This window comes from Bison bison, unplaced genomic scaffold (assembly GCF_000754665.1).
Source record: "Bison bison bison isolate TAMUID 2011002044 unplaced genomic scaffold, Bison_UMD1.0 scf7180017858073, whole genome shotgun sequence".
In the NCBI taxonomy this organism is placed as follows: domain Eukaryota; kingdom Metazoa; phylum Chordata; class Mammalia; order Artiodactyla; family Bovidae; genus Bison; species Bison bison.
In genome coordinates, this window is record NW_011488646.1 from 123,520 (window position 1) to 132,109 (window position 8,590).

General features: G+C 36.5%; 1 pseudogene; it reads right to left on the minus strand.

Moving 5' to 3' along the window:
• Positions 1-7,340: 7,340 nt before the first annotated feature.
• Positions 7,341-8,274, minus strand: LOC105004676 (annotated as a pseudogene).
• Between the last annotated feature and the right edge of the window lie 316 nt (positions 8,275-8,590).

An 8,590-nucleotide genomic window follows, 5' to 3' on the forward strand; every position in this document is an offset into this window, starting at 1 on the left:
TATTCTTGCCACCTCTTCTTAATATATACTGCTTCTGTTAGGTCCATACCATTTGTGTCCTTTATTGAGCCCATCTTCACATGAAATGTTCCCTTGGTATCTCTAATTTTCTTTTCTTTTTAGGAAAAAAAAGAAATTATTTTATTTCACTTATGAACTTTAGTTAACTTTAGTTAATGTCCATAATCAACAGTATTGTACAAATTCAAAGTTAACAGAACAAATAATCTAATCAGTGTTTATTATCCCTTATTTGGTATTATACTACTATTTCTGATAGTAGTTTGCTGCTGCTGCTAAGTCACTTCAGTCATGTCCGACTCTGTGCGACCCCATAGATGGCAGCCCACCAGGATCCCCTGTCCCTGGGATTCTTCAGGCAAGAATACTGGAGTGGGCTGCCATTTCCTTCTTCAATGCATGGAAGTGCAAAGTGAAAGCGAAGTAGCTCAGTGGTGTCTGACTCTTAGCGACCCTATGCACTGCAGCCTACCAGGCTCCTCTGCCCATGGGATTTTCCATGCAAAACTACTGGAGTGGGTTGCCATTGCTGATAGCTTTATTGAGCCTTCTCATTAATAATGCTAAAATTTCAGTATAAAATTATCAATTATTGATTTAAATAAAATATACACTAAGTAAAATCACCACAAAATTTTACTTTTTTTTCCTTTACAATATTGTATTGGTTTTGCCATACATTGACATGAATCCACCATGGGTGTACATGTGTTCTCCATCCTGAACCCCCCTCCCACCTCCCTCCCCATTCCATCCCTTGGGTAATCCTAGTGCTCCAGGCCCGAGCATCCTGTATCATGCATCGAACCTAGACTGACTATTCATTTCACATATGATAATATACATGTTTCAATGCCATTTTCCCAAGTCATCCCACCCTCACCCTCTCTGACAGAGTCCAAAAGACTGTTATATAAATCTGTGAATCTTTTGCTGGCTCGCATACAGGGTTATCATTACCATCTTTCTAAATTCCATATATATGCATTAGTATACTGTATTGATGTTTTTCTTTCTTGCTTACTTCCCTCTGTATAGTAGGCTCCAGTTTCATCCACCTCATTAGAACTGATTCAAATGTATGCTTTTTAATTGCTGAGTAATATTCCATTGTGTATATGTACCACAGTTTTTTTATCCATTCATCTGCTGATAGACATCTAGGTTGCTTCCATGTCCTGGCTATTATAAACAGAGTTGCGATGAACATTGGGGACGTGTCTCTTTCAATTATGGTTTCCTTGGTGTGTATGCCCAGCAGTGGGATTGCTGGGTCATATGTCAGTTCTATTTCCAGTTTTTTAAGGAAGCTCCACTCTGTTCTCCATAGTGGCTGTACTAGTTTGCATTCCCACCAAGAGCTATCTAGTATTTCCCATTCTATTGTCTTCCTCTATTTTTTTTTTTTTTTTGCATTGATCACTGAGGAAGGCTTTCTTAACTCTACTTGCTATTCTTTGTAACTCTGCATTCAAATGGTTATATCTTTCCTTTTCTCTTTTGCTTTTCACTTCTCTTCTTTTCAGAGCTATTTGTAAGGCCTCTTCAGAGAGCCATTTTGCTTTTTTGCATTCCTTTTTCCTGTGGATGATCTTGATCCTTGTCTCATGTATAATGTCACAGATCTCTGTCCATAGCTCTTCAGGCACTCTATCTGTCAGATCTAGTCATTTGAATGTATTTCTCACTTCTATGGTATAATTGTGAGGGATTTGATTTAGGTCATACCTGAATGGTCTAGTGGTTTTGCCTACTTTCTTCAATTTTATTCTGATTTTGGCAATAAGAAGTTCATGATCTGAGCCACAGTCCGTTCCTAGTCTTGTTTTTGCTGACTTTATAGAGCTTCTCCATCTTTGATCGCAAAGAATATAATAAATCAGATTTTGGTATTCACCATCTGGTGATGTTCATGTATAGTGTCTTTATTTTTTGTTCAAAGAGAGTATTTCCTATAACCAGTGCATTCTCTTGGCAAAACTCTGTTAGCCTTTGCCCTGCTTCATTCTGTACTCCAAGGCCAAATTTGCCTTTTACTCCAGGTGATTCTTGACTTCCTGCTTTTCCATTCCAGTCTCTTATAATGAAAAGGACATCTTTTTGAGGTGTTAGTTCTAGAAGGTCTAGAAGGTAAAGCTTCATCAGCTTTACTGGTCAGGGCATTGTCTTGGATTATCTTGATATTGAATGGTTTGCCTTAGAGATGAACAGAGATCATTCTGTCGTTTTTGAGGTTGCATCCAAGTATTGCATTTCAGACTCTTTTGTTGACTATGTTAGCTATTCCATTTCTTCTAAAGGATTATTGCCCACAGTAGTAGATATAATGGTCATATGAGTTAAATTCACCCATTCCAGTCCATTTTACTTCCCAGATTCCTAAAATGTTGACGTTCACTCTTCCCATCTCCTGTTTGATCACTTCTTCCGCTTTGCTTTGATTCATGGACTTAACATTCCAGGTTCCTATGCAATATTGCTCTTTACAGCATCAGACTTTGCTTCTATCACCAGTCACATCCACAACTTGGTGTTGTTTTTGCTTTGGCTCTGTCTCTTCATTGTTTATGGAGTTATTTCTCCACTGATCTCCAATAGCATATTGGGCACCTACTGCCCTGGTGAGTTCATCTTTCAGTGTCCTATGTTTTGTCTTTTCATACTGTTAATGGGTTACTCAAGGCAAGAATACTGAAGTGATTTGTCATTCCATTCTCCAGTGGACCACATTTTATCAGAACTCTTCACCATGACCTGTCTGTCTTTGATGGCCCTACACTGCATGGATCATAGTTTCATTTAGTTAGACAATATTGTGGTCCATGTGATCAAATTGGTTAGTGTTTTTTTTTTTTTTTTTTACTTAGCACAATGCCCTCAAGGTCCATCCATGTTGTCACAAATGGCAAGATTTCCTTTTTTTATGGGTATTAACTCCGTTTTGTGTGTGTGGATGTATATACACATATAATATTTTCTTTACCTATTTATCCACTGTTGGTCAGTCAGGTTGCTTCCATGTCTTCACTATTGCAAATAATACTGTACTTCTGTTCCTTATAGGCCTAAAATGTTGTGTTTTGGACCCTTTATGAGCATTAAGACCAAGTCTTTTAGGGACTTCCCTGGTAGTCCAGTGGTGCAGACTCTGCACTTCCACTGTAGGGGGCCTGGGTTAGATCTGTGGTTAGGGAACTAAGATCCTGTATGCTGCACAGCATGGCTGTGTATAGTCAACTAACATTTATGTATAGCCAACTAATATTTTACAAAGGAGCCAAGAACACTCAGTGGGAAAAGGACCAGTTCTCCAAAGAATAATACTGAGAAAATTGTATAGCCACCTGTTAAAGAATGAAATTGGACACCTACCTTACAGCATGAACAAAAATCAGCTCAAATTGATTAATGGTAAATATAAGCCCTGAAACCATAAAACATCTAGAAGAAAATATAGGGTAAACCTGCTCAGCATTATGCATCTTGGCAATGATTTTTTTTTTTTTTTGATCTGAAAGCAAGGGTCTGTTTTACATTTAAATAAACTATGTATCTCCATATACTTTCCAAGTCTGTATGTTCTTTTCATCTTTCTGTCTTCTCTTACCAGTGTGTTAGTGAGTCTGACACAGACTCAACACAAACATGGATAATGAATGATGTCTTATAGGTTTATTTGTTTTACAACACAAGATTACAACGATCACACAATTTCAGGAAGTTGAGAAATTGGAACCCAATTCAGAAACCAAGTTTTTGACATAGCTCTTCAACCAGTTGATCTCTTGTTTACAAAAACTTGAAATTACTTGGCCAAGATTCATCCTTCTTTAGTAACAACTCTAGGATAATAATTTTTATTAAGTGACTGAAACATCCCATAGACTGTTTCGAGGCTTAAGGATGGAATGTAGGTATATGCAAAGTCTTCACAGTAGAATTAAAATAACAAAATTTAAAGATAAAAAGATGATACATACCAATTTCCAAGCCAAATAATTAAATTGTACCTAAGTTGAGCAACAAATGGCCACATTTTATACAGTTTCTAAAAGACTACTTGTTTTAAAATTGTTTCTATAAATTCATATATTTCAATAAATCTACATATTTTCAATGAAGTTCATTGTGCTTTCTTTTACTACAGATTGTATCTTTTAAAATCTATTTAACTACTTTATATGTCACCTTTTTCCCATACACGTGACCACTTTGTTTTCTCCTCTTGACATAATATCACTTATCTTTCTCTTTTAAAGCATAATTATAAGTTAATACACTATGTTTTAACTTAATTGAGTTGTGTGAAGTTAAACAAGCTTATTTGTTTCACTTAACCTCACCCCTACCTAATAGTTGTTTACAAAATTTAAGACTTCCTATTTTTAAATTAACCAATGAAAATTATTTTTGTGCATGTTATTTATATTTAACAAATGCAAATAAACATTTTTATATATTAATACCAACTGTCTTTGCACATTTATTCTTCCTAAATGCAGGACTCCAATAATTTCATATTTTTGTAAAGTTGTATATTTGAATCTTTGTGATTCCTAAATATTGATTATTTCATCCTTTCCCGTGTGTTTGCTTAGTTTTCCAACTTTATGATATTCATAATTTTGTAAGTTAGTCTCTGATTTCCAGAATTGCTGATGAATATTGACTGAACAAAGCATAAAGGTATGCGTTTCAAAATTCATTAACCTTAGTAAGTAAAATACTCATAAATCCTCGAATAAGGCAAAATATTGTTGCTAAGTGGTAGGTGGTAATGTTAAATATTTAAGTAAAATAGAAGACTAGGGACATTAGAAAAACAGAACAAAATGCAAATAGCAAAAGGTGCAAAAGAATGCTACATTCATAAGTGAGGGTTTAATAAATGTCAAATTCTAAAGAAGAGAATGATAAAATCAAATTCAAAATTAGAGGTCTCAATGCTTTTACGATCTCAATTTCTTTTGAGTCAAAGAAAATTAAAATATATATATATAATATATTTTGAATAAATTCTTTGAAAAAATGAGCAAGAAAATATGATTTTAAAATAATTTTCCCAAGCAATTAAAGGCTAAATAAATAATCTTAAGTTTCAAAAGTAGTACATATTCAGCTAATTAAAATTAACAAATATAATTCAGTGGTAATAGTTCCCAAAGTTGGAAATATTTGAAGACTTTGCAAATGAAAGTAACTAAATATAAGAGACTAGACTTACAGATTAGAGAACAAGGTTTAAAATACGATATGCATAAAACCTAAAATTCAGAATGTGGTGCTTAGTCACTCAGTCATGTCCCACTCTGCAATCTCATGGACTGTAGCCCACCAGGCTCCTCTGTTCATGGGCTTTCCCAGGCAAGAATACTGGAGTGGGTTGCCATTTCTTTCTTCAGGGGATCTCCATGACCCAGGGATCAAACCTGTGTTTCCTGCATTAGCAGGCAGGTTCTTTACGGGGAAGCCCTAAATCACAGAATAACTGGATTTAATCTCCCAAACATTGTTTCTATTTCTAAATTATACTAGAAATTAAAGCATTTGATGCAAGGAATATAATATTGATATTTATTAATGAAATATCTTAACCATGTATATGATTTCATTGCCTACTCAAGACAGGGAAAGCAGAAAAATACAGCCGTAAGCAGCCAGCTGGTTCAGAAAAATGTGCATGAGCCACTCAGTGAAGGAGTGAACCATCTCTGAGAACAACCTAATCAGTCTGCTGCATGGCCTCCAGGGCCAGATAACTATTTGGACCTGTGGGGCAAGAGCATGGTCCAGGGATGAACCAACAACATTGATGACTTCATGAATGTCCCTTTGGTGAGAGTCAACTATGTGGACCATAGGGCAATGGATGTTAGAACAGACTGACCTTTCATTCCAGGCCATAAGGTTAGCTTGACAGCATCTCAGGTCTTGTCTCCTTAGCAAGCCCTGGATCCTACTCAGTTTCCTCCAGAGTTCTACTAAGCCAGCTTCCTAGCTAACTCCATATAATGCTTAACTTTAACATTAAGACACATCTTAACTCATTTTTATTGCTAACTTGATAACAGATTCCCATACACAGGAAATCCAGTAACTTGATATAACTTGATATAAATAATATGTGCCACATTCATTCACCAAGCATTTACCTACCTGCTTTGGAGCCATGCACTGATTAAAAATTGCCATAGTCGAATGTGTGTGCTTGTGGTTTGTGTATATGTCTCAGTCTGGGAGAGAGGAAGTGAGAAAAGCATTGGGAAATCTATGGAGAATGGAATGAATCCAAGGAGTGCTACTTTAATTGGTGCATTCTAGTCAGTTAACAATTTTCTTGATAGCATATGTTTGTATAAGCTCATAATTATTATTTAATGAACATATATGTGCATGAGGGGAAGAAGGGAAATAAAAGGTCTACTGCTACAATTAAAAGTTTAGTATTGAAATATGACTTAAGCATCTCCTGGAGAAATAATTCAAAAACTTAAAATGGAAATCAATTTTAAATCTTTTTGACGTATTTAATATATCAATATCTCTATTAATACTAACATGAATTCTGACACAGAAGGCCAAGCTAAATGGAACTTAAAAATACTCTATATGATTAGATCATATGATATTGTAACTTTTGTCTCTAAATGATCAGGTACTCAGTCATGTCCCACTCTGCTACCCCATGTCAGACTGCAGCTCACCAAGCTCCTCTGCCCATGGAATTTTCCATGTAAGAATGCTGGAGGGGGTTGCCAGTTCCTTCTCCAGGGGATCCTTCTGACCCAGGGGTCGAGCCCTTGTCCCCTGCGTCTCTTTCATTGGTAGGTGGGTTCTATACCACTGTTCCACCTGGGAAGCCCAATAATTAATCATTTTATTCTCTAAACAAAGTTTCATTAAAACACATGGTACTTTTGAGAATCTAGTGGAAATATAGAACAATTAGATGAAAGTTTTAGAGTTTCATATAAATTTGATAATTTAGCTTATCCTGTTGGATATGAAGGTTAGTTGCTAAGTCATGTCCAGTTCTTTGCAACTCATGGACAGAGAAGCCCTCTAGGCACCTCTGTTCATGGGATTTTGCAAACAAGAATACTGGAGTGGGTTGCAATTTCCATCTCCAGTTGGATTAATATATTTGGATATGAATACAACATGATTACTTAGAAAATATTCTAATGAAAAATGATAAGTTGATCCATCATTTTAACGTTCAATATGCACTCTACTAAGTTAAGAAAATGAAGCCCACAATCATAGTAAGCTTCAACCAGTATTTTAAAATTTATTAAATACTCCATTAGTTCAGAAAATTAACCAAACAACCCCAGAAATGAAGGGACCCTTTTCCTAGTAATTACATTCCATAAAGCCTTCTCACTTCACTGTTTCAGAGGCTGTAGATCAGAAGATTCAACATGGGGATGACCATTGTGTAGAACACGGAAGCCACTTTCAGCTGGAGGAAGGTATCAGATAAGTATAGATGGAGGTGGAATACAACAGGATGATGGCTGTCAGGTGAGACTTTGTGCCTCCCCTCCCCTGTATGCATACAGAAGGTGGAGAAGAGAATGTAGGAGGAGGAGGTGAGGATCAGCAGCAGAGTCCCAACTATATTCACATCAGCAAAAGTGGACAAGATGCTTTCATGCAGGCCTGTATTAGAACATGAGAGCTTAAAAATTGGAGGGGTATCACAGAAGAAGTGATGGATGACATTGGAACTGTAAAATGACACGCTGCTCACATAACCTGTGTGAACAAGAATTCAACAGTTCTGCTGTAAAAGCCCCTGCTGCCATTTTCAGGCAGACCATCCTGGACATGATCAAGGAGTAAAGGAGAGAGTTGCATATGGCCACATAGCAGTCATGGGCCATTAACCAGAAAAGGATGCATTCGGTTGTGGCCAACACTATAAAGAAGTACATGGGCAGAAAGCAGCCAGCAAAGGAGATGGTTTTCTTCTCTGATAAAGAGTCTACCAGCATCTTTGGAGTGATGGTGGAAGAATAACTAACATCTGCAAAAGACAGGATTGCCAGGAAGAAATACATAGGTGTGTGAAGTCGAGAATCAGTCCTGATTAAAAGGATCATTCCAATATTTCCCACAACTGTGAGTGTGTAAATCACACACACACAAAAAAAAAAGAAAAGAAAAAAGGATAGCCTGTAGCTCCACTGTGTCTGCTAACCCCAGCAGGAAGAACTCTGTCAGCAAAATACATTTTTTTCTAACCATTTATTAAAGATGCTGTATGCTTAAACTTGTATTCCTTGTAAGTATGTCATTGTCCAAATTTCACAAGAAATAGTAGAAATATTAATGAAGTTACTAACACATGGAAAAAATAAAATATTTGGATCCTATAGTAAAGTAAGCAGGGTGACACTGTTTGGATCTCCTTGCAGTCCAAGGGACTCTCAAGAGTCTTCTCCAACACCACAGTTCGAAAGCATCAATTCTTCAGCACTCAGCTTTCTTCACAGTCCAACTCTCACATCCATACATGACCACTAGAAAAACCATAGACTTGACTAGACGGACCTTCGTTGGC